Source organism: Ambystoma mexicanum, chromosome 6q, assembly GCF_040938575.1.
Source record: "Ambystoma mexicanum isolate Mex_15411 chromosome 6q, UKY_AmexF1_1, whole genome shotgun sequence".
In the NCBI taxonomy this organism is placed as follows: Eukaryota; Metazoa; Chordata; class Amphibia; order Caudata; family Ambystomatidae; genus Ambystoma; species Ambystoma mexicanum.
In genome coordinates this window covers 266,966,113-266,992,782 of record NC_090937.1, presented here as the reverse complement: position 1 = coordinate 266,992,782, position 26,670 = coordinate 266,966,113, and the positions used below count along the sequence as shown (strand labels likewise).

The following is a 26,670-nucleotide window of genomic DNA, read 5'->3' as shown; positions in this document are numbered from 1 at the left end:
GAATGGATAACGGCTTAAACAGTTCTAACATTGTTCATGCGTTAATGGCATACCCTCACTTATGAGTTGATAGGACAACTATCTCTTCATGGCGACAGGCACAGAAATAGCACTAGTGCATGTTGGGAGGGGGCTGGTCATGCAGATTCATAGGGGCTTTCTTGCCTACAGACGTGGTATTCTGGACCATTGCTGTACGTGGCACACTCTTTTTCACAGATCCGATAAAGGCACATATTTTGTTGCAGGATGTGCACAGTCTGGTTACACGTTTGACTGCTTGCATCTGGGAGTGTAATCATATCTGAGCTGCATGTGCACGCTGGCATAAATAGCGCAAGGCACTAATGGATCCACTGTAAAGAACAGAGAGTAACCTGACAATCACAGGTTCAAATCTTTTGTGTTGCATTGTATTCTAGTCCTCATTTATATAGCACCATTTCTCCATTTCTATGGCCTCAATGCGCTTGATGGTTGAATGCCCTCAGGGATTGAAAACCAGGTATGGAATTCTAAATTTATTTTAAAATGAGTGTGTGCAGTCTGCTGGGATTAGGATTGAGGCAGGCTGGCTAGGTTCCAGTAACCAACCCAGAGGTCAGTTACATTGGCGGGTGCTGATGGTGGTTAGGACAGAGTGCTAGTGCAGGAGACTCGATGTGTACCCAGCTAGACCAAATTTGTCATAGGTTGTCGCTGTATACTAATGGCAGAGGTAGTTAAGGCTTGTCACAGGTCTGTGTGGATGGCTATGCGAACATCTAGACTGAATTTGATATAGCCGTAGCTGCATTCTATAGTGCATGGATGGGGAGCCATGCCTCTGGCATGTGTCCACAGACGTGGTTCGATTTATACATGCCTTAAACACGGACAGAGGTTTAGGTAGATTTAGCTTTTCATCCTTGCATGATTAACAAATTGAGTGCCTAGGACTTGGGTACTAGTAACAGATGATATCAGTTCCTAGAGAAAATTCCCAATGTAACATGCAATGATAATATTTTTTTATTTATCACATATCATGGGCTGCATTGGCGTTGAGTAAAAGGAAGACTTCTTTTGGAAACAATATCCTTGTTTGTAAGGAAGCTGTTAGCAAACTACCTATTGCTTGGCGCAGACAGGGTCTCTGATATTGGGGTGGCCCCTGGGCCCATTGGGGATGCAATGGGCAGGTGGGTTCAAGGGTTTTGTAAAGGCACATTTTAATGGTGGCCTTTCAGAACGCAGCACACAGTGGATGAAATGAGGAATAATAATTATAGAATCAGTTTTGTGTCTAGAGATTCACTCCATATGTGTACTGCTTTTGATATAATTGCAATTATTATTAATGTAATGGTACTTAGTTTATCGACCAAAAGAGAATTAAGTGCTCTGTCAGAGCTGCAGAATTGGAGTCTGTCAATACTGGTCGCACAGAACTTGGGCGCAAGAGATTAAATGGCTTTGGCCTTCCACCTTGGACTAGCGCACGATTACTGGCCCGGAAAGCCCCTGTGTGTCACCTGTCATACCATACAGTTGAGATGACTCGTACATGTATTTATCAGATACATAAATATAAATTACACATGTGATATAGCGTGTACTGTTTCATCAACAGAAATTACTTCATAGTAATGAAGTATTACTTCATTTACTTTGCGGAAATGACTGCATGGCGGTAAATTAGATATGCACATGTTGAGGTCTAGTGTGTATAGGGGGGGGGTGGATGACGATAGGACGGGTAAGGGTGTAGTGAGGCTATATGGGGAGGAACCCCCATTAAAAAAGCCACCACATAATTACTGCTAAGTAAACGGCGACAACATATTCTACTTCAATGTATCCATGTAGAACCATGATATAGACTAATATACTTTTAGTTGAGGTTGACGTGCATGTACTGCTAGCACTTGTGAATCTAAAACCAGCCCTTCAGGCGCGAACATCAAATACAGAAGCTACTTACTTGTGAGATAGATAGAAGAATCTGTATATTGGTGTACACACTACAACACAAAGCAATGTGTTTCTCCGATGGGTTGTTGTGCGCCCAAGACCTGCTATTGTGGCCCAGACCGTCTACTCTCCCCACAACTTTAACTTACTAACACTTACCGTAAAATCCTAAAAGTGGTGCAGTCAAAGTTTGCAGTGCAAGCCCAGCCTGCGGCCCTATGAAATCAGGGTGCTACGGTATGATGTTATACCCCAGCCTCAATCTCCAAACTGCTGACGAAGCATGTCTTCATGTGCCTAAAAATAATGAACAGTCTATGGGTTGTGGGGACCTTTCATAAGTAGATTGTGACATTCGGACAAATATTTTAGGAAATATAAAATGCATCCTTCACAGTAACAACAGTCAAGAGGATATCAATGTTACACTGAAATGACATCAACTACTGTTGCTCAAACAGTCATTCCCCAAGAGACATTGAATGCAATGAAACAATGTGGCCTGTTCTGTCCTGTGTTTTTAGAACAGCAGCACCCTGCAGGCACGCCTAAGCACAGGACAATCTGCTTTACTCTAAATGTTCATCAGTAGTACAATGGGACAGTAAAGTCATGCAGACGCCAGGGTGCTTTTGCTGGATTGCATTATGCAACAAACCTGTCTAGTTGCAGGTTGCAGCGTACAAAGCAACTGCAGGATGGGCGGAAAACGAAAGATGCCCCATAATTTCATGTGTGTGGCTTCATGGTGTCATGCAGGTGCTCGCGCAGGTAAATGTCACCCCGGGCATCGAGGATAATCATGCATAATCACATATATATTATAATAATTATAGAGTCGCCAGGTGTTAGTAACTAGCATCATTATACAATATATATATATATTTTATATATATATATATATATATTGCACTTCAGACCAGATTCTGCTCGTTTTTAAGTACTTTAATAAAGGATTATTACCCAGCTGTTTTCGAAGTAATGACCTTAGAAGGATAAAGGGCTGAGTCGGCGCTGCCAGGATCCGAGTCACAGCCCTGCAAGCTACACGCAGATGTTCAGAGAGAGAGCTTAAATAGTTGGTCTGTTTTGCCACCTGGAATATAATGCTTGATATAGTCCATATGTCACTTTCTGCATTACTATCAAAGAATACCAGTGTGCTGTTCCTAAAATTAGACACTGTTCACGGATACTGCACATTTCCCCCTACCGTACGAGTCCCGGGGGCTTTAGCGCCAGCATGCAAATCTGCCATCGCTGAAGCATTGCAGTGCACAGCCTGTACAGTGCATCATCCCCTCGCCGCCCATCAGGCCGATGCAAGGCCCCCATCAAAATCAAAGAGTTGGTGGAGATGCTGCAGCGCTACAGATAAGCAGCGTACCAGCCACTTGTGTTCTGTAAAGCAGGAAATCATTCCCAACAAAAATGAATAGGACACAACTGACATATTGCAGTCTGCCATCTTCTTCCACACTTACAGCACAACAGTTGGTACCAGTCGAGCACTATTTCGGGAAGGAAGGAACTCTCATAATAAAACTGAGTGATCTGAAAAGGAACTTTAAAGTAAAAATGCACCTTTCCATTTTCATCAACTACTAGATACATAATTATGAATTTAAAAAAGGCATCCGTTGTAGGACTAAATATATTTTTACTCGCCTAAAAAGAAGCCCCAGGGAGAATGGGGTTTGCTTATTTAATCCCTAAAAATGTTTTGACTCTGAACTCCAAAAATTAGGCCCTTCAACATTTTGTCTGGAGCCCTGGACTCGTACAAAGTACTCCTTATTCAGAGGTGCGACTGAAAAAAGAGAAAACGCGAGTTCATGACGGCCATTGGATGAACACAGTAATGCAGACAGTACAAACGAGTATAGATGCCACTTGAAAGCAGCATGTGTACCGGTGTCTGGAAAAAACAAAGAAGCGTCCTGCGTATGTGGCTCCTGCGGCCCCTCGTGTGACGTATCGTCGCATCGATAATCTTCATAATGTCAGCACAGCGCTCGCGCGTTCCCATTGGCGGTTGCGGTGTCAGCAGACATCAGAAGGTACTTGGGATTGGTCAGGAAATTACAACTAGAGCAGCTGTCATTTACAGCTGCGCTCGAGAGCCGGCTGCTCCAAAGGAACATGGAAACAGAAATAATGCAAAGCGTTTCTTACTCGAGAATGAGCGATGAACTGCTTTTGTCGCGTTGTCCTTCACCCCGTTTTCCAGAATGGGGGTACGTTTCACGTGGGTTCTTAATACACGAGTAAAATGAAGCAATGCGTGTTTCTCGCGTGCCGAGTAAAACAAATCCATTCGTCACATCTCTCCATTGGCAGCCTCACCGAATGCCACTTGCCAACCCGCTGGAAGCCCAGCATGCCACGATTCAGTGTTTCATGAGCAGCTGCAAGTACCACCTGGTTCCGAAGAAGTGCGCAGTGGCCAGCAGGGGCTGACTGGGAATCAAAAGAGGCCCTGAAATACAAATGTCAAAGTGGCCTCAAATGACACATTTTTAGCAACCCCAATCCTTTTCCTATGGGAAAATGTGGAGCTATGACACAAACGAGGCCCAGGGTGCAGAGGGCTACCCCAGGTGGCAAAGAAATGTCATTATGAGTTGGGAACACATGGAATATTTACGACATGAGTTGACTAGGATACTGTGGCGTCACTAGGGTAGGCCCAGGGGGGCTGTGCCACCCCTCAGAAATCCCAGCCCCCCCCCCCCTCACTCCCCTTGCCTGGGCTACTCTCTGCACTGCAGTGCTATTGGAATCAACCAGAAAGACACAGCACACATCTGTAATGCTACCGCAAAACAATGAAAACCATCCTGCAGTCCTGCCATCAGAATGTAGTGCACTAAACCTCGAATTTTGGGTTATTAGTGACTTAATGGTTTCGTACCTACATTCTGATGGGAGCGGAGGTACAGTGGAGTGTGGTAGTTGGTGTGTACAAAAGCTTTTCTGCAGGAGTGCTTGTGATGTCACACATTCCCTTTTATAGGCACCCCTCTACTTTTGTCTGTGGCCCCCCCCTCCTTTTATCTTTGGTCCCCTCAGTGCCCCCCTCCCTAAATTTGATTCGTGGCTACGCCACTGCTAGGACGTGCCTCATGATGTAAATAAGGGTAGTTTCCCTTCAGTTTCCCTTCTTAAGCACTTCACCCCTAGCACTTTTCCATGAGAACCACAGCACCTATCCCTCCCCCCCTCACCCGTGCACTTGCACGTTCTGAACACTCACAAGGCATAGTAGGTATTTGTTTTGTAATTCATTGTCTACCTTCCCCTTTCCCCACCCTGTTGCCCTGTGGGCGCTTTGAAACAGTTTTGCTAATTGTGTAAGCGCCTAACAAGTGACCAATAAACAAGTATATTTGCTCCATGCAGTACTTTCTTTGTACCCCACACAGTAAATATCCCAGGTGATCACACCTCTCAATTAGTTATTAAGTATTTGAAATACCACTTGTTTTTACTGCTACACCATACTCCCAATGATTAGAGACAAAACAAATGAAAGTTCAAAGAACATTCTACAATAAAAACAACCCCTCCATTGCCAGTTATAGTAACAGTTCTGGTGAAGACAAGAACAAACAAGCCAGGAACCTTGCTTATCTGCCCTGATTTCTTTGTTATCCAGCACAGGTAACCACAATTCAGTTAACTGGCATTATTAATTACCCATTCCTATAGGCTTCCCAGTGGTGTCGGATAATCGAGCTTTTACAGTACACATGTGAATCAAAGATTTGTCATGACAAATAACTATCTATGTAGAAGTTACCTAACTAATGACAGGAAATTGGTTTTGTCTGATCCTGGGCTGGAGCCATAGTTAGATTTTGTCCACAGTTTACAAATTTACTTCCAAATCCACTCATTTGCCACACTACAAAAATATGGGCCTTCTTTACAGAAGGTTTATTAATCGGTGTTCTGTAAGGTGCCAACTGCAAACAAAGTCACTGTGTAGCGCCCCAAGGGGAGAAGACAGGAGGGCCCTGATCTCTTTCATGGTGTGGAGCATTCCAGATTAGCTAAGAGCAATTAGGAGGAGAAGGGGGAAGTACTAATACATGAAGTGGCTGCATTGGGGGACCAAGCACTGGAGCAGGACACTTCAACGTGAATACAATAGCATAGCAGATTTAAGTGTAAGTTTATGAAGGCTTCTTATATGGCCTTCTTAAGGAGTTGGTTTAGCAACATGATGACCCCTTAGCACTTGGAGAAAAAGGGCTAATGGGTTCATTTCAGGCCAACACCACCAAAGACCTCAAATTCTCAGGTCACATGGCTGAGGAGAAATGAAACTTAATGTGCAAAGTTATTAAATCAAACTATGTATATCATTTATTTTGCTATAGGGTTACATATAGAATCACATTTTGTTTTATTTATTTATATAGCGCTCCAGACCCAGAGGTAAAAGGGCGGTATTAGGACGCGGTTACAGGTGCATTAGATACAGTTTAACATAGTGCATTATATACAAATTTACAGTTATAGATATGCATAATACAGTTTGTTCAAATCAAAGAATGGTCAGTGACGTCAAGAGTGGGTCAGAGAAGATGGTGAGTGCTAGTTTTTTCCAGTAAACATCTGATAATCTGTTTCCTGAAAGGTTGAAAGGATTTGGTAGACATGATGTTGAGGGGAAGGGTCTTCCAGAGTTGGGAGGCAAGGAGCGTGAAACTGGATCCTCCAGCTCTCTTTTTGGGTGAATCTGAGCACTGTTAGGCAAAGTGTGTTAGTGGATCTCGTGATTCTGGTAGTAGATTTCAAGGTGAATTTGTTGGTGAGATAAGATGGGGCAAGTTGGTTTAGGGCTTTATATGTGAGACAGATGGTCTTTAGGTTGATTATTATTTATTTTTTATTTTTTGTATAGAGAGCCATTTGCAGGATTTTCTAGCTGTAGATATGTATTCTCGCGTGGAGATGTTTAAGGCTGCTCGCAGCGCGTTGTTTTGGAGTACTTGTAATTTGTTGATTATGTATTAGTTAGCGCCTAAGTAGAGGTTGTTACAGTAGTCCAGTTTGGACTGTATGAGTGCCCTGGCCAGCGTGAGGCAGCTGTTAGTGGATAGGAGCGGTCTACATGCCCTGATCAGCTTACCCGTGTAGGCAGTAGCCGAGGCAGTCATGTTAATTTGGTTAGTGAGATTGGTGTTGGCATCAAGATAGAAACCAAGAGTTTTCACACTTTTGACAGTGGGGTAGTGTTCCATCGACGATGAAGTTATTGTAGTTGGGGCTAAGTTTCAGCAAGTTATTGGTTGAGCCGACAAGGAGAAGTTCAGTTTTCTCGTCGTTCAGGCAAAGGCCATGTGCGGCCATCCATGCCTGAAAGATGGAGAAGGTTTCGTTAATCCGGATAGAGTCGGTGTCATAGTTGCCTGAGAGGGTGAGGAGTATCTGGGTGTCATCAGCGTAGTTGGTGTAGGTGACACCCAGACGGTCCAGTTTGTCAAAGAGTGGCTTTGTAAATATATTATACAAAGTAGGCGAGACGCATGAGCCTTGTGGGAAATCGCAGGTGATGGGGATGGGGTGTGCTGCGGCTGAAGTCAGAAAACCTTCATGGTTCTGTTAGCCAGGAAGGATTGTATCCATATGACAGCAGAGGAGGAGAAGTGAGCAGCAGGAGATAGGTGGTTAGAGAGGATTTTGTGATCGACCAGGTCGGAGGCCGCAGAGAGGTCCAAGAGGAGTAGGGTGGCATGTTTCTTTGTCGTTGATTTCATCAATCTGTCTTTTGAGGTCCACAAGGGCAGTTTCTGTTCCATGTAGCAGTCTAAAGCCAGATTGACGTATTCCTAGCAATTGATTTGTCTGTAAATAGTCCTGAATTTGCAGGTAGGCAACTCTGTCGAGGATTTCTAGCAAGAATGGGACTGTGGTGATCGGTCTATAATTCGTTGGTATGGCAGGGTCTAGGGATTGTTTTTTTAGGAGGGGGAGAACCCATGATTGTTTCAAGTTACTGGGGACTGAATTGGTGGAGAAGGATAAGTTTATTAATTTAGTGATGAAAGGGGACAAGTCTCTGCCTGCGTCTTTTATAATCTGGGCGGGACAGCTGTCTCCTTTGCAGTTGGAGGGTTTTAGAGAAGCTATAATTTTTTGTACTTCTGACATCGTTACCTTTTTGAATGTAAAGCCTAAGTTAGAGTCGTTGGGCGGTGTACTAGGGCTGGTGGGATTGCTACTGGAGAGTTGTTGACGTTTATCTTCTATTTTAGTTTGTAGTCCTGCAATCTTGTTGGCAAGGGCGTTCTGGATGCTGGTGCACCAGGGTTTATCTTTTATGCAGGTGTCCGTGGGTGGGTTAGGGTTTTCTAGTTCCATCAGTATATTAATTAATTCTTTGGTGCAGGACCCTGCCTGCTTTATCCTGACGTTGTAGGCTTCTTTCTTGGTGCAAATTATCTCCTTTTTATATAGGGAGGATAAGTTTGTTAGATTGTTTTTGTTTTCGACAGAGGGAGCCGTTTTCCAAAGTGTTTCTAATTTAGCTTTCTCTTTTCTCACAATTTTGAGTTCGGGGGTTGTTATGCTTGAGCTGAAACATGGCGCTGGTGCGCAGTGTATTCTGGGAGCACTCAGAGCCATAATGGATATTTACTTCATGCTGCAGTGAAAAGCTGTACTTATTTCGCTGAGAGCTGAATTTACTTTGCTGAAGAAAACATGCTTTCCAAACCTGGTATGCAGTCAAGGACATTCTGCTGGGAAAGCTGGCTTTGTTATGTCTTATGAGTTATGGGACTGTTTTCCATGGCGCTTGTTCTTCGAGGAGGGAAGTGCTTTGCTCCTTGAGGTTACTGTCGGTTGACCCAGCTGGCAACCAACGGTTGCCCATCAATGCGCAAGTGCATTTGCCAGAAGGTTTGAGAAATTACCACCCCTTTTTGAGGAGTGCATATATGCGGAACCCCTCAACTTGTCAGACGGGACAAGTACAAAGACCTCAATCGGAGGGGGGACGCTTCCGTGCGGCATACCTGTGGACTGTTGTGCTCTCGGCCTGGCTGTTATTGGGTTCTTCCAGCCGCTTCTGTTGAGATGAGGGATTCAGTTACGCCCACGGTGATGTATTTTCTTTTGAATTCTCTGTCTTTTCTGTGATTTATTTCTGTGTTATCACTTGTTGCTTCCAAGCTTTGAATAAATAGCCGTATAAGTGCTCATTATTTTCTAAGAGTGCGTGTGGTTGTAAGTCGTTGCGTCGTCTACCTGCGTTTAAAGTATTGGCTCTGCAATTGCATTGGTGATTAATGACTGTCCGTGCACTCTGGGCGAGCAATATAGAGGTGTACCATGAGTTTGTGAGCTCTGGGTTTTCCTTTGCACAGTTTGTGGGGCGATGGTATCAATGGCACTGGCCATGGAGTCGTCGTAGGTGTTGAGCATTGAGGTCAGCTGTGCCAGGAAGTGCGTTGAGGGTGGGGAGGATCAATGGGATTAGGGCTTCAGCAGTAATGTTACGCTTATTCCTGGTTGGACAGGCTGGTGCAGTTCGGCACTTTTTATCAGGTAGGTAATTGATATTAATGTCTAATGGAATGAGGTAGTGGTCAGTCCATACGAGTGGTTGTGGGATTTTTCAGGTAATGATGCAGTTAAGAGTTGTGACCCAGTCAATGATCCTACCCTTCTGGTGGGTGGGTAGGGAGCTAAATTATGTAAAGCCATGCTCCGCTAGAGCATTAGCTAGGAATGAGGCAGGAGTGTCATTGGGATCTTTGTACCCCAGGTTAAAATCTCTGAGGATAATAGTTTGTGCTGAAGGCTTGGAGTTCTCAGCTATTAAGGAGGTGATGTCTTCCTCGAAGGCTCCCGAGGGACTTGGGGGTCAGTATATTAAGTGAATGGAGATCATACTTTTAGGGGAGGTTTGTAGCTTGATGGTGAGATGCTCACAGGATTTTAATGGAGAGGCGGTGACTGATCTGAGGTCTAAGGAGGATTTAAAGATAATAGCTACACCTCCTCCTTGAGCATTAGGTCTGTCGGCTCTGAGGATAGAGTATTTGTCCGGGATGGCTAAGGTTAGGTAAGGTCCTGATGCCTCGTGCAGCCACGTTTCTGTCAGGGCAGGGAAGTCAAGGTAATTAGTTAGGATCGTGTCAGCGTTTTCTGTGTGATGGGCACCAAGTGATCTGACATTCACTAGTGCACCTTTTAGGGGGAGTGGTTTAGGTTTGTTGGAGGCCAAGTCATTATAGGTGGACCTAGTATGGTGTTTGGCAAAAAGCTTGCTAGTCATGGGGAGTCTAGTGCCTAGTCTATTGTTACGGGTGGTGAGGTTAGGAGTAATTGTGAGTAGGTTGATTAGAGGCATGGTTGTGGGGTGTTTGGGTGTATATTTGGTGTGGGTGGGCTTAGTATTAAGGTTGGCGCCCCTAGTCTGACGTGGCAAGCTTAGTTTAGGGTGGCTCAGCGTTATGTCCGATGTAGTGTTGGCTGGGGTAACAAGTAGGCGGTCAGTGCTAGAGACAGTGTGGTATTGCTGGAGGCAGAGAGGGAAGGGTGATATAGTCGGCAGGAAAGGAGTAGGGCAGGGGATGGGGAAGTGTCTTGGGCATCCAAGTTTGGCAAGGCCATTACTGAGCACTATGTAGTTATTACCACTGCAAAATACGCTGTCTTGTATAATGCAGAATGAGAACATGATGACAATGAGCCAGGTGAGCATGGTCTTGTTTTCAATGTGGTCTGAGTAGAAAGGCTGAGGTAGGCAGATTCAGTTATGTCAGTTATTGTCAGTTATTAGATCAGTTATTGATTTTTTTCAGGACCATTCTGTGGCACAGGAACTATTAAATTATCACTGTAAATGATGACTGTAACGCTTGGGACAAGGCCCAGGTGCTGTTTAACTTTTATCAAGATTCAACCTTGGGAACTCCAGCTACAACCTACAATGCGTTTATAGCTTCCCAGCTTCCCAGAAAATGTTGCAAAGTAGAGATGTCGAGAGCTAGTGGCTTGTGGATTCATGTAACTGTATATAAAATGTGGTGACACTAACTGTTATGATTGTTGAGCAATTCGTGAAAAAATCCTACTTGACCATGCAAACATGGCAATACTTTCATCAAGTGCGACATGATTAGGGGAATCTAAATATGTATATATTGTTATGTTTATTTGTAAAATAAAGGTTTTTGCCATATATAGGACTTTTCCAGAGAAAAATAGACACGTGTAAAAATGAAAACCCAAGTGGGTGGATTCATCCCTCCCATAGTTTAAGTTTCATAACTCCAGGAGCATATCCCTAGAGAGAGGAAGGGCCTTAGGGTGGAGATGATCGCAGGGGTCCAATCAAAATTAATGGTCAATAAGCTAGCACCTCCTAATTTTATATTTTGGCAGTGTGGTTTTGAGGTTTAAAAGTGGATGCCCGATGGGAAGGGAAGAGCTGCCTAGGCTGCTAAGCGCTACGAGAACGGAGAAACCAAGCTTGCCCATATCAGCAGTACAGCAGAAGTGGTTCATGTCAGGAAGTGACGCATGCTGTGTGTACAACCGTGGATACAACGTTGAGCTTTCCATATCGCGACAATACTTTATCCAAACAAGTCATCTATTTAAAGAAACTTGCTTCTTTTTTTATAAGATGATTTGCACTTAGAAGTGAAAAATAACAATAGGGTGGAACACTATGAGGGCCCACACTTACTTAAGATTACACACTCAGCTAAATAACTACACTTCTAGGATACACATTATAATATTCTTTTAAGCCCCAAAATTATAACTTTTTTTTATGTAAGATTGATATCAAACCTTGTTACATTTCAAAAGATGCTGATTGAATGAAATGTCCTGAATGCAGTCAGTCAAGCGTCTAAGTTACATCAGTGCCTAGTGACGGCCAGCATCATCCTGAAATGAACTGATGCAGAGAAAATTAGCGAAAATTCAGGAATCTTCATGTAATCTTTGCTCCAGAATATCTTGAGACCATCGCCGGGTGTTGGCTCCCATGCGGAGATCTGTGTTATGGTATCAGGTAATAATGTACCCATACATAGCGTCACTGGGAAAAGATATTGGCGATATTATATAGGGTGACATTATGTATGGGGATGGGTTGCAGGGATGGCCCCTGCTCCCCTTGTAAAAAATAAATTAATTAATTAAAAAATAAAAATCGGGGGTTGCGGGTGTGTTTCCTGCATGTTCAATGTAATAATGATTCTGCAAAAAACTGCGACTTTTGGTCAGGAGACATTTTTGCGGGAACATTATTAAATGGAACCTGTGTTACTGGCTTAATGTATATGCCAGTCTGTCCATCCAAGTATACTGGTTACCTTTCACTGGTTCCTGCCTGTAGACTTGAGTTTTGCCTCACGTAGTGTGCAGTCAATTGCTATATATGGCTAGTAAGGTGTAAGGAAGGCTGGAGCTCACCCAGATGTTAATTAGTACGTTTGTATTGCATGCATAGGAGTCGGTATGATTAGGTAATAGCTGGAGGGAGATGGGGCTTAACCAGACATTTTCATTTTAATCGATAATGTGTGTAGTCAGTAGAAACCAACAACTCCAATGGAGTGCAGCCAGCCACACGGGAAGATTCCATTGTCTTGGTCCTCGGGTGAAAAAGTGAGGTACTACACGTTTGTCTAGTAAGACCTAGTACGGAGGACGTATGGAGGTACTGGGGTCCCCTGCAGGTGTAAGGAGCCTCCTTAAGACATTAGCAGCCTGATACTGGGACAAGCTTTTCCACTTAAACCAGACGGCACTTGGATGTGTCTTGCTGTAAAAGAGGGTTTTCCAAGAGGGGTGAGATGAGGACATGTATCCCCAGTTCAACAGAATGGAATTGCTTAAGAAGTAAGTTTAAAGTTCCCTTTACTCGCTCCTGGGGTTCACTACTTGTGTGTTAGGGTGTCTGCAGTGGCTTGATAGATACTATGTGCTGTCTTATTCGGGTGGCAGACTAAATATTGATAGCTGTGCAGAAAATGTACCAATAGGGTGTTATCCGTTGGTGGCCCTGGCGCCTGCATACATTTCAAGGGGAGTCGTTGGTTTACGATAGGTCTTCGCTGTTGACACAACTTCCAGTTGCGGTGACGATAGTTAATGTGGTGTATTAATCCTCCCCTGTGCCATGCATATCCCTTCTTGTCAGCCTCAAGAGTTCTTTTGTTGGGTGGTTTGTGAATTTTCCAGCTGTCATTGTGGTTACTTGCTTCTTTGTGGCAGAGGCAGCACGTGGATAACATGGATATTATTTTCTCCACACTCTACTGAGCGGTGTTTGCCATTCAGTGAAGAAAGGAAGAATGAAAGTGGATGTCATTGGGGCTGTTACAAGCAAACCAACATGTTTTTAGAAACGAATACCTAATTCAAATTGCCACCAAGCAAAATTGCTCCGGTTTTAGCCCTCGCCTCAGAGGCCGGTGTGCTACTTTGAGAGGCAGGTTTAAATAACAACATTGCCCACAAAGCCCTCCCCCTCCCAAGGTTGACACATTGAGTACCATTACGTTTGGTTATAACAACACCTAGAATTACAGTGCGTAGGAGCAGGAGGCATCTGGCAGGAAACAATAAATAAACAGGGTGATCTTATTTTCATAACTGCATCTTATGTCACAGACTCCTGTTACCGTTTATGTACAATTAATATGCTACAATGACTTTTTGGAGGCAAACTCGGGGGTCTATAAAAGAGCCCTTTTCTAGCCAGCTTTCATCCAGTTGTGAATGAGACTGAAGTGGGGGAGTTTCTAGAGACTTATCTCATCAAACACACCAAGCACACCACCATCAATAGTCAATTAAGTACAAAATGCCTGCTTGGTTAGTTTGACAAACATATGTATTTGGCACCCAGACCTAAGGTAATGATCAAGGCTAGGCATCATACAATACAACCAATTCATACCCTACTAGTATTTTTAGCACCATCTTTTGGTTTTGATCTATAAATCCAAATCTTTGGCATAGGAGTACACTTGGGCGGAGAAGGGCGGCGAGGAGCGACACACAGCCTGTGATGCTTGGTTTTTAACCACCCATTGAATAGCCATGCCCATGGCCATTCGTACCCACTAAAAAGCACATCTTCCTGGGATCTCCTTGAGCTAGCTCTGTCATAGAGTAACATTTTTAAAAGTGCCTCCATTGGGACTGCCATTGTTAACTGTTTTATCGGACTGCCATTGTTATCAGCAGTTTTCTGTAGGGTAATGGCTTAATTCCAGTTGTGAATAAGCTCCTTGTCTAATGAAACTGACTTAACAGAGGGTGCCCTCAGCCATTTGATTTTTAGGCAATGTGTTTGTCCTTGCATCTGTTCCTCACATTGACTTTCTGTTAAAACAAACATTGGCAAAGCCAACAGTTGTGGTGCTTTTCTAAGCATTAGATAGGAATTTACTGAGCAATGGCCCTCATTAAGTGTTTGCCGGTATCCCACTGATAAATCCGGTGGGATACTGGCAAACAGAGCTACTGTTTAGATTATATTACAGGTGCCGGCAACGGTAGGTTAATCCCCATTCCATGGGAGCGGGCCGGGGGGGGAGGGGATTGCCGGTATTACTGGTATCAGTAATACTGGTGCTGGTAAAAACGATTTTTTTTTGCTGGTGGGGTGCCTGAGTTACCGGTATGTTCAAATAGGTAAACGTCCCTATTCTTTCTCCACCAACAGGGAGGTCGATTTATAAAATAAAGAGTAAGATGATTATTTTTCTCCACTCACACCCATGTGTTTTGTTATGTGATATCTTCTGTGTCCTGTGAAATTGTATGAATTGTGTTTGATGCTTCAGAAGTTGTTGTCTCTATTGTTAGAAGCTGCACTGTGTCATGTCAGGTTGTTTTTATGCTTTAATGTTTGTTGAAACACACTGATTAAACATTATTTTTGTAAATTAATCTAACCATGCAGTCCATTTTTTCAGGACTTGTAGTGCCGGAAGATCCAACAGAGGTTCCAAATCTTGGTGGAAGGGTGTGAGTGGAGAAAAAGAATCATCTTACTCTTTATTTTATTTTATATATTTATAGTGCCTGAGTTACCTCCAGCGCTTGGCTGCAGGTAAATCGGGCCACCCCACTGGCTGCAGTATGCATGTCTGGAACGTGCCGGTAAACGGAATTACTGGCACGTTAATTCCAGACCAGCATACTCCCAATGAGACCCAAAGTATTCATATGCCCGGGAATTCCCACAATGTATCAGCAGTTGCTACCTCATGAACCGTCCATACCATAATGGCAGTGCCTGGCAAATGCCTATCCCATGCCTACATCATAAAAGCCAAAACTGTTCACTTTGTCAACACAGAGTTCCCCTTCCTGTGGCTCCGTCACAAGCACAGTGTGATATCTTATTGTTGCAATACAAATGCTGAAGACCATTTCAGCACCCTCTTAGCCAGGAAGCCCCATTAAATGCCTGCTTTAGGCATTACAGTGATATATAATTCACAAACAGAGCGGCTCTCCATTCACCCAGGAGCTCATGAACATCCCTGTGCTTTAAAAGTATCAACACTTTTGGAACACGCACTTCCTTCTTAATTGAAACGGTCCCTCCTAACGCTCACTGCAAGGTCCACATTGCAGAAATGTTGCACCAGTGCATGGACACTTTTGGACAGTATTAATACCAGGGCAGTGATTGCTTTAATACAATAAACATAGTTTAGATGCACTTTTTGCACAAGAGCAAAGTTTGCCCTTGTGCAAATACTGTTCGGTATTAACACTAGGGCCAACATTGCTCTGGCGCAGAAATGCATTGAAGGAAATGTTTTGTTTACTTTCCACTAGGACACCCCCCCCCCCCATTGTCGACGCCTTGCATAATTGCATGCCTGCCAGGCAAATTATCTGTAATATGGCCCTAGTTTTATAATGGTGCAACCCTATTGAAAAATACTCTTATGAATCAGGTCCCAGGTGCCTTACTCCTGCTTCCCTTTTCCTACTGAGCACTACCAACTTACAGCTAAAACGCTTTGCCATGGCAGCAGACGGCTTGGGGCCAGCCATGTGTAAGTGTGCAATGCTCTTTCACCTGTACTGCAATCACCACAAAAGATTGGCATGTTCCAAGTCACATCAGTTATACTGCGTCAGTCACTTTCATAAGGTTAATCTTTTGAGCCCAGCTTTGCTATTCCATATCAGCATTCTGGCTCCTATTGTACCATCGTCACACTTTTTGTTTGTGTGGCGCGAAAAAGGGATTCGTTCTGGGGTGCGCCTGCCTTACCGTATTTGCACATTCTCATTCACTCAGTCAAGTAGAGCAATCTTGGTTCGGAAGCTCTATTTTTGACCTCTGTGGAGCAAACCATTATGAGGGCTCTGTGGGGGGGGGGGGGTGAGGGTGCAGGGTTGGACCGCATTTGAGAAAAAGCAGCCACATACCAAAGCATGGTGTTTAAAAACAACTGTACGTGAGTTTTTGTTAACATTTTAGCTGCGTTCAGGCAGTATGGTTTCTTCCAGGCGGGAAGTGAACCCGAATTAAAACGGCTTTTGCTTTCCCATGTTTCCTGGCCCATCTTATCAATGTTACCCCTTAATGCTATCACTGTGAATGGTCTTGTTCACAATCTAGACTATTACTTACGCAGGTCACACCCTGCCACGCAAATGAACCAAAACACATGAGTACAATAGTAAGTGGCAGGCACAATCTCTGAAAGAAACATTAACACCCATGAAAAATAAGTGGGCCGCTTTACATTTTTTTAAAATGTGCACAGGACTATATTGGTGGCAGTGCTCTTCATATTTTCATGGTCCTGCCTTGCTTCAGTGGTGCACAAGATATGACATAAAAGCATGCAGTGTGTACCAAAGTACACCCCCAGTGGGCCCACTGCACTCTCGTAGGCCTACATTCTAAACAACCGCTCTGTTGGAGTGTAAAGCGGTGAGCCCTGCACAAATAAAGGTTGGCCTGACTCCGAATGGGTGAAGGTTGTTGGGATGCACAGGTAACCAGGCTTTGTGGGCTGTTGAACAATTTTGATGTACCATCTATGTGTCTATTACAAAGAATGATCACGGCGGTGCCATCACTCCCATGCCAATGAAGTGGGAAAATGGAAAAACAGGCTCCCATCTTCCCCCTCTCGCGCCTGGCCTAAAGGTTCACGGCCCAAGCACCCGCCACGAGAAGAGTTTGCCCATCTACTAGATGACCAGATACCCTGGTACAGGAACATAATGCCTGCCCAGCAGCCCACCCTACCCATGCCGATGCCTGCGGCATGGATCAACTGGACTAAAACTATACGTCGTTAGAGATGCCATGACGACCTAGCCAACGGATAGCACACCTGTGCCAACATACACACTGGACACTCCTGCACCAATCTACACGAAGAATATACTCAGTGCTATGACGTAGGCAACAGACATACTCACAGACGTGCATCTTTATTATTTTTCACTTAGGCTCTCAAAATGCAGAAACGCAAGACGCACCATGAACTCGTCTAAAGAGCTTACTTACGCTTCTTCTAAACCAAGGTGCCATAATGAGAATTATAACGAAGACACAATACTGGTCATAAGACAATATGAGACTATAACCTAAAGCGCCTATGCACCAAACGGTTCCACCTATACACCAGGCCTAAGTAGGCCACAAGCAAGAGCTCCCGTGGACGTTAATAGAACAAGAGTCAGGTTGCTGATCCTGCAGAATGAGCCTGGCGAAAGCAGACAGCCAAGGTCGTAATGTTGCAAACCCACATTCCAAAAGCAGACCATCAAGGGCACGATGTTGCAACCTTGCACGCCGTGCACCAACATCAAAGTCGCACCTGCAATTAAACCAGGCACACAGTGGAAAAACAATATTAATTGTGCAGAATTCTGCCTCAAACACGGTCCCACCTCACGTGACCAAGCCGAACCTGACGAGATGCCAAGCCCAGGAGGAAAGAGGCGTCTGGATCCCTCGTTACAAGACACAGGCAGATACACTTGAAAGGATCAATGGACATCTGCGACAGTGGGAGTAGTCGGCCGTCCAGCTCATGAATAAGTCTTCACATTGTCTGCATGCACCCATAGTGAAACATTGTTGCACATTGCAGGTACACCGAGAGCTGGGAACAGCGATGGTCCCAGGCTGGGAAGCTCACGGGCGTACCAATCAGAACATGGGGTTCTTATCACTGGCGCCATTAACATCAACCAATCATTAGGAGTCTTCATGTAACAATTCTCATGTATCTAATTGTAGGGACAACCCAGATATATCGCCTGACTAAAACTCGTCCACTCATATTATTCTCTATACGTATGCTATACAAACCCTACCACTCGAGCAACCAATTAAGAGTGGCGATAGGTTTTTTGTTAACTTTCTAAAGTGACGCAGGTAGCGCGTCATACTACAGTAAAAAGGGCCTGCGAGTCCCACGATTGTGTGTGTGTCAGGTCAGACGCGTATGATCCTTGACCCATCCCTGCCGTTTGTGTTTAATAAACAGCAGAGTCACCTTGCTTCTTGTGTGTGTCTCATACTCTATCTCTTTTGGGATATACGGGAGGAGTTGGGGCCTCCCTGCCCGGAGGTCTGCGGACGGCCCGGCCGACCCCGGCAGAATTTCCCCCCGACACCAACTTTCCTTGGACTGCAGTGTGCTTGTTCTAGAGCTAGGTGGCATGGCAGCTGCAGTCTATTTCAGAAAGTTGCTGTCGTGACCAGGGATTACCATGCACTGAGTGCTCAAAGAAATAACCCTCTTTCCCAGAGTTCTTCTTCCTATCCTGCCTACAAATACAACCCAGAGCTGCTAAGAGAGAGGTGGTTAGGGCAACAATGCATTGCCACTGAACGAGGGACCTAGAATTAAGGAGTCAGAGCCCATGCACTGCCATAGCTAGGAGAGGACCCCAAGTCGCGCTGGATTTTAAGAAGATGGCAAGGCTCATTTGGAGCTGTAAAGTCTCCCGAAAGAGATTGCTGGCAGATAGTGCCAGCACAGTCTCCTGAGGGTCTCGGGCTTCAGGTGCCACCTGAGGCTACATACTGAGAAGACAGAACTGGAGACCAAGTAAGAATTAGTAGGGTAGACAAAGACACACAGCCTTGCCAAAGAATACACTTCTCCCCTTTTCCCAATGACCTCATAACACTAAGGGCTGGATTCATGGATTTTTTTTGCCCGGTTCAAAGTGACTCTGCACTGCTGAAAACGTGACTCTGCACTGCTGAAACGTGACTTTGCATTGCTCAAACGTGACTCTGCACTGCGGACACAAACCTTCATTCATGGAACTGTGGAAAGTGTATTTTTGCAGTACAAAGTGACTTTACACTGCAAAAATAAATTTGTCAGTTCCATGAATCAGGGTTTTGGGTCGGCAGTGCAAAGTCACTTTGAACCGTGCAAAAATTCCATTAATCAGGCCCTGGTAAGAGCTGCCACCCTGTGTAACGTGTGCTGCTCAAATGTCCACGCAGATCTGATCTCCATGGAGCCCTTCTACGCCCAATCCCAGACTGTGACAGTTCTCCAAAAGTTTTTTATTTTTATTTTTAAATGTGTATTTGGTTTAAGCAAACCTTTACAGACATTCTTACTGAAATAAGATAAACTAAATAACTACATTTACATAAAAAATATATCAATCGCATAACATGGCATACGTACATTGGTTTAAAAGAAGGAGAAAAAAAGAGAAATCCATGTAACGAAAAAAGCAATAATCAAGCGGTTTGCATTTGGCTGTGACTCCCCACATTACATCTACAACTTCAGCAGAGATTGCTGTCCCCCCCCCAAATGACTCATCCCTTCCTTTCCCTTTTGCGCACGCGTGTTGCTAAGCTTTCTCAAAGAGGTCCAAGGTCAGCTAGACAGACTGTATGACTAGACTATTCCGGACGCGTGTTGCTAAGCTTTCTCAAGGACGTCCAAGGTCACCTAGACAGATTCTATGACTAGACTACCTGCTGAGGCAGCGCAGGAAATGGGCCATAACATGGCGGGGCTCCAGCAAAGCATGCCTTGCCACTGCAACCCTGCCCCAGACCCAGGGGCTTGCTGGCACTACAATGGGCAAGCTGAAGCTGCAAAGTCTTCTGAAAGTGGTCTGCTTGGTGAAGCGCAGGTTGATTGTGCTCGGCTTCAGAACAGGAAATATCTGTCCTGAAGTTGCGTTATCACATGCACAATCAACCCACGTTTCAACAAACAGATACTTTCAGCAGACTCGGCATGAGGAACTGAATACAGAAACAGCTAAAGCCTCACATACTTGTTGTAGTTGTCCAGACTGGTATATATGTCCTGCAATGTAGAGAAATGTTGTTTTTCTTAGGATGATTAGCGTGACCAGTTAAAACTGCAGAGCCAAATTTCCATCATTCGCTCAAAAGGGTTTCTTACTGAATCACAATAAGACCGGTTTCAAATTTAAAATTCTGGACTTATATATTTCCATAATGATCTTTGCTTTTATGCAAATAGCCAGGATTGGGTTCTATGAAGAGATACTGTAGTGAGTGACCTGGCCTGGGACCACGCCCCTCGGCCCACCTCCTACTCCCCATGGCCCTGCCCCTCGAAGGATGAGATGGTGCCCCCAGTAAATTGTTCCCATTTCCAGCACTGTGCCGAGGGGAGTGAGTCTGGGGACGCTGATGCTTCTGCCTTCAGTACAGATATATGTCAAAGAGGGATATCGTAAGAATAGCTAAAGGAGAAGGAACCAGGCGAATGGCTAACAGTGCATCAGAATTATGCGGCAGAATGCAGCCATTTATAGCCATACACATTGATGTAGACAGGACACGGCAGTCCACAGAATAAACTGTTCTGGGTACAAATGTGTCAACTTACTTTTAACTATGAATTCACTTTTATACTGATATGGATGGAGTGGGAGTTGTCTGGATCCGGTGCAGCAACTGAGAGGAGGGTGAGGGAGGAGGGTCACTGTCCACCCAGACAGGTATGTGCACTCATGAAATTCAGGCTGGTTGGTTTGTAACCGAGTGATGGTTGCAAAAGTTAGTCAGTAACTCCTCCACGGTGCCAAGATGTAGGTAATTACATAATATGGCAGAAAGATAGATCAGTGGGTTGAGTGCTCGATGCTGCAATCTGTGTGTGATTTGGAGGTTGTAGGTTCAAATCCCGCCAAGGCCAACTGAGCCATTCATCGGCCCGAAGTTGATAAATGAGCACCAACTTTATTTGGGTTATATTGAATATAAATATGTTCTATGTAAAGAGCTTTGGCGAAAGTAATATTAAAATCAGACATCGTTATTATTTGTTTGAAACAGGATAACATACACTATCACCACCTGCATACCCATGTCATTGTAATAATTACAACGTTTAAATAGTGGGCTGTAGTTCTATGATTCATGTTTATCTCCCAGTCGGCAATGGTCAGATAAATGTCTTCTGGAGACGAAAAAAATGTAGGCATAAAAAACACGGCAGCACTGAAGCATGGCAATAGCATGCTATGACATTCTTACATAACTAGACATAACAAAGGCCTTTGACAGTATGTAGAACGATCTGTGCTGTGGGAAAAACTAGGAACACAGAGAAAACCCTGCTGAACAGACCGAATGAAGTTAAAAAAAACACCTATACGAAAATGACTGGATAGAAAATAGATCTAGGTTGGTGAATTATGGGATTTCGAGTACTAGTCATCTAAACTGTACAGGTAAGAAAAAACGTATACAACAATTAAAGATTCAAGATCAAGTACCTATAACAAAGAGGCGAAAAAAGAAAAGATCTGTAAAGATAGACAGTCCTATAGAAATTGGGTTAAGAACTATAGGTTTCTCCTCTTAACAAAGAGACCGAGAAAAGATGTTGAGCATGGTTCTGCAGAAAAAAAGCATACATTTTTGGAACATTGTTAACTTGCAAATTGGGCCTGAATCTTCTGAAATTATTAATCATTTTCCAGAAGAAACCTGGTGTAACCACTTTGAGGAACTGTATAGAAATGTGGGTGAAAAACCATCAAATTTAAAATTCAATGGTCCTTGGATCTTAGACATTTCAATTGAACCTCTAGAGAAAATCATAAAATCTGTTTCGAACTCTCGTGGCCCTAGACCAAATTGTCTATGCAACCTTGTGCTCAAGAAGCAACCAGAAATGTGGGCTAGAGTACTTCATATTCTGTTTCAGGATATTTTGGTTAACAAGATTCTCCACCCTTCTTGGCACACCTCGGTTATAGTGCCTTCATTTAAAAAAGGTGATCGCATGAATCCAGTGAGCTATCGCCCCATTGCTCTCCTGAAGTGGAGAGTAAAATATTTGCACAGTGCTCTGAGGGGCTTGGAAGAGTGGAATAACTTGAGAAACATCCTATTGAGATTCCAAACAGGCTTTAGGAGGGAAATGGGAACGGATGCAAGTGGCCTCCTAGTACAGTCAATAGTAGACCAATCCTGTATAGAAGGTAACAATCCACTGTATGCGGCTAGCATCAACCCAAGTCTTACCTGTGATAAAGTTGATAGTGCAAGGCTATGGTTAAAGCTACCTGACAGGGGAATTCCGACACAACTGGTGGACATTTTGATACAACTACACAGTAACACAGTGGTGAGATGCGACTTGGAGAAAATGGTGATTTATCTAGGCCGATAGAAACTGATCGTGGTGTTGGACAGGGGTGCATCTTGATCACCTGTCTTTTCAACTTGTATCTGTCAGACGTGGGGAAGTTTCTTGGCAAAGCCTCATTTATTGCTCCGAGGGTGGGAGGTGAGCGCTGCTTTTGGGTTTCGTACACTGATTATCTCTTGCTCCTACATAGGACTCCGATCGGCCTACATAGGCTACTCAAATGTTTCTCAGAGCACTTTGGGGTCGAGGGAATCGGTATGCTGGCCAAATGAAAAGAAAACAAAAATATATATATATATTAATCTCTGAATTACTCTTCAGCCTTTGGTATCATTTTATACAGGAAAAATTGACCTTCATTAACAAATGGTCTAGAAATATTTAACCAGTGGGACAATAATTGACCGTTAACAAACTTGAAGGAATGATATGGAGGAAGGTTCTCCCTGTCCCAGTGTCTACCACTTTCTATTCCCCACTTTGTATTGGGCTTAATTTCCTTGTCCTCGTTAGTTCAACTGAAAATACTGTTATTATTTCGTAAACTAATTGTATACACCCAGGACTCATTGTATGCAATAATGGGAGCTCAAATGGGGATAGGGACAGGAAATCCATTTCAAATACTTCACGAACAATGTCAAAAAATAATGAGAAGTTTTGATGTTTCCTTGGAGATGTTGCTATCTAATCCTGAAAAGGTAAAAAGAAAAATGTTTGGCCAAACAGATTGGGCAACCAGATATGATGAGAGAGGAAATTATAGATTTTCTAAAGATTAATTTGGATTTTAAAAAGAGAGGGACTCTTCCTCCCTCTTTGAAACAATGTCCAGATAGACATGTTAGTGAAGTTTTTATGCAATTTCGTTTCAACCTGTTACATACGCGAGAAGTATGTATTGAGAGAACAACGGGAAAGTGCAATATTTAGGTTCTGTCAAGATCCCATGGAGTGTCTGAAACATCTAATAGTAATGTGTCCTGCTCTGTGATTTGCGAGAGGAACATTTTAGTTGTTTTGTACATCGCACTGAGCACTTCAATAGTGAGCATGTATGGTCGACTATGTTGCAGGGTAGACCAACATTGCTACTAATATGAATTGGAAATATATTTTAAAAACTTATTATAGAATTAAATGTTTTTTAGAGGCTTTTGTTGAGTGACACGAATTTTAATCAATTGATGTAATTTTCTTGAATTTATTGAATTGTGATTTATTTTGTAAATGTGTGTGAGTTTGTTTTATCCATGTATTGTATAAAGTTTATTTTAAATGAATTTACAATAAAAAAAGATGGGATTTGTAGTCATCCCCATCAATCCTATAATTCACTACAACCCATTATGCAAAAATATCCGACGAGGAGGTGCAGGTGAATCTGGTTGCACCTTAAATTGAATGTATTCCCTACGCTAGAAGTACTGGGCACTAGAGCGAAAATTCCTATAGAGGAAATAATTTGCAGCTTCTGTAAGAGACAAATTGAAATGCTGCACCACTTAGTTATGCTATGTCCCTCTTTTAGTAATGATCAGGGAGTCGTATTTGCTAAATTCTCTCATTATTTAGAGGTGGATGGTGAAGAGAGATTGTGGCATGTTCTTCTTTGTGATCCAACTACTGCTTTATTAATTGCTGTTATGAGGCTTTTAGACTTGATATTTGGGTCAGAGTCATAAAAGGAATACATATTTAATGAAAGGCTTGTAATTGAATTTGTCTTGGTAGATGAAGATATACTAAGAAACTACTTAAGAAATAATTTACTACTAACACAAGATAAGATTTTAGATTGTCTTTTAAGCGGTATTTTGAATGAAACATTGTTTTATGGAGATATTGTTTTAATGAATATTTACATGAATTTCTGAGATTTTAACTTTTGATAAATTAATGAAATGATTGAGATGAAATTAAAAGGTTTGAATTGTATTTTACTTTTTTGTTGAATGTATTGTAACAAGTGTATTTTAGACAATTTAACTGGTGTGGTGAAATTCAGTTGTATTGCTTTTATTTGTGAAATGTGTGTTGTAAAATGTAGCACAAAATAAATAAATAAATACGTTTTCACTGAGACCGTGATACCAAACACATCATTGATGTGGACATTTGACTTTTTCAGAATATCGTGACGATAGGCAGGATACCATGACTCTAAAAAAAAGTCTTTTTTTGAAAATGTGTTGTGAATATCATTACAATGAAAGTGCTGAATATAAATAAGTGGACATTTTATATTTCAAATAATATTTGGTATGTCGTAAGGTGATGGAGATGATCAATTGTGTAAGAAGACTCAATTTTGATTTAATATGCATTTGAATCTGTTGTAAAAGCAATGCCTGTATTATTGATACAATAAGTATATAATTGAACCAATAATAGATGAACCTGTAGGCTATTTGATACATTTTAAAGAAAATCATTTTAACCTATATGAAAAATGTGGAAAGAAAATTGGTTATTTGCCACAATCTAATAGTAAAGTTGTAGTAACGGGGACTGGGTAAATATTTTGCCTGTGGGGAAATGTTTGCAATTCTGGCCTTAATCTAGCTCCCAAGGAGAGTGGTATTTGCTGGGAGTCTGCAAAGAAAATGTATTTTTGGGAGATATGTGTAAAATGTTCGACAAATAAGGAGGGCAGAATGTTTAACATGCTTTGTATGGGTGGAATGGCAGGCATTTATGCCAATCGGAGATAGCAACGTGTAGTCCTTATTGGGAGATACTTTCAAGAGCATGCCTCAAAAAGCTGACAAAGGATAAAAATGTTCCACTATCCATTAACAGGGGATCCAAAACACACATTTCAGACAGAATGTGGGGACGGGGGGGTGTTTTTCTCTCAATCTGACATTTCTTTCTGTGGTACGAAAATCGCCTATTTCGAAAGACTGGGTTAATATGAGTGAAAAAGCTACTGTATATATGCAGTATTATTTTTGGGTAATTCAAAGTCGACGTCGAATCTTTTTTTCAACGCAGTCAGAATCTATTTGGGTGCCCCAAGTAGTTCTTTCAGGGTGTTTTCTCGAAAGGAAAATCTGTAACGTCACCTCTAGTGGGTGGCACCAAGAGGCCCTTCTTGCACTCTAACGAAGGCCCAGTCTTGATGATTGCAAAATGCAGACCACCTCACTTGCGGTCGCCATTTTACAGTCTCACTTGAGCTTTCTAGTGTTCTGTCAAGGAATCGTGTGTATCCGTAATTGGACAAAAATTAATTCGGAAAGCTAGGTGATTGGACCTTTGAATAGTTTTCTCCTCTACTCCATGCTTTAATTCCCTCTGCATGCTGCACTGTGCATCCAGGAGCTTGTAGAATCCGTCATATGGGGGGAGGGGCTGAGTAAGTGTGTGATGGACAGCAAAGTTACTCTGGGGATCAATCTCTACAGACGGGGTTCGCAGGTCACAAAGTCCAGGTGAAAAGGTTCCGATTGTCAGAAAAGGGACTGTTCGAGGCACGTGACGGCTGCCCGAGGTGTTTGAGTATCATCAGATGTATACTCTGCCTGAGCACAACAGGAATAATTTATTTAAGAAGCAGAGTGACTTCAAAAAGAAACAATTTATTTTTGAAGTCCGAGGGGTCCCTCAGATGACAGGTGGCAGCAGGCCCCGCTCGCGCATCTCAGGTGCTGCTGGGGCCCGCACTACAGCAGTGGTTATAGTTACTTATTTAACTGTAGTTCGCGCTCTGAAACACTTGTGTATGAGCGCGATATAAATAAAATATCATTTCATTTAGTTCTGCTACAGAGGAGTGTGTAGGGAGGGAGTGTGCAGCACATTCAGCAATAATAGACAACAATCTACCGCTTCATCACGTGCTAAAGGTGTTAGTTTTCATTCCCCAACGTTGCATTTGAGTCCTAAAAGCCTCATTTGAAATGAGAGCTGAGCCCAAGCCTTACAACCCATATGGACTATGTAAAACAGCAATTTTCCAGTGGTCGAAGTGGGTGGGAGCGGTGCTCTCTCCGTTATTTAAAAAATGTTTTACTGCTCCTATAGTTTTATCTCAAAAAAGAAACCATTCCGGAAT

The 26,670-nt window shown here is 43.1% G+C and overlaps 1 protein-coding gene across 2 annotated transcripts in view; it reads right to left on the bottom strand.

Annotated features, from left to right (window-relative positions):
- Window positions 1-26,670, bottom strand: part of ELOVL6 (ELOVL fatty acid elongase 6) — a 390,580-nt gene that overhangs the window by 350,183 nt on the left and 13,727 nt on the right. Inside the window, exon 2 of one of the 2 annotated variants that reach the window (XM_069630731.1) lies at window positions 2,113-2,250. The exons of the other annotated variant lie outside the window; for it this stretch is intronic. The gene's annotated coding sequence lies outside the window, so the exon portion shown is untranslated. The remainder of the gene's footprint in view (window positions 1-2,112; window positions 2,251-26,670) is intronic. 2 annotated transcript variants of the gene reach the window in all.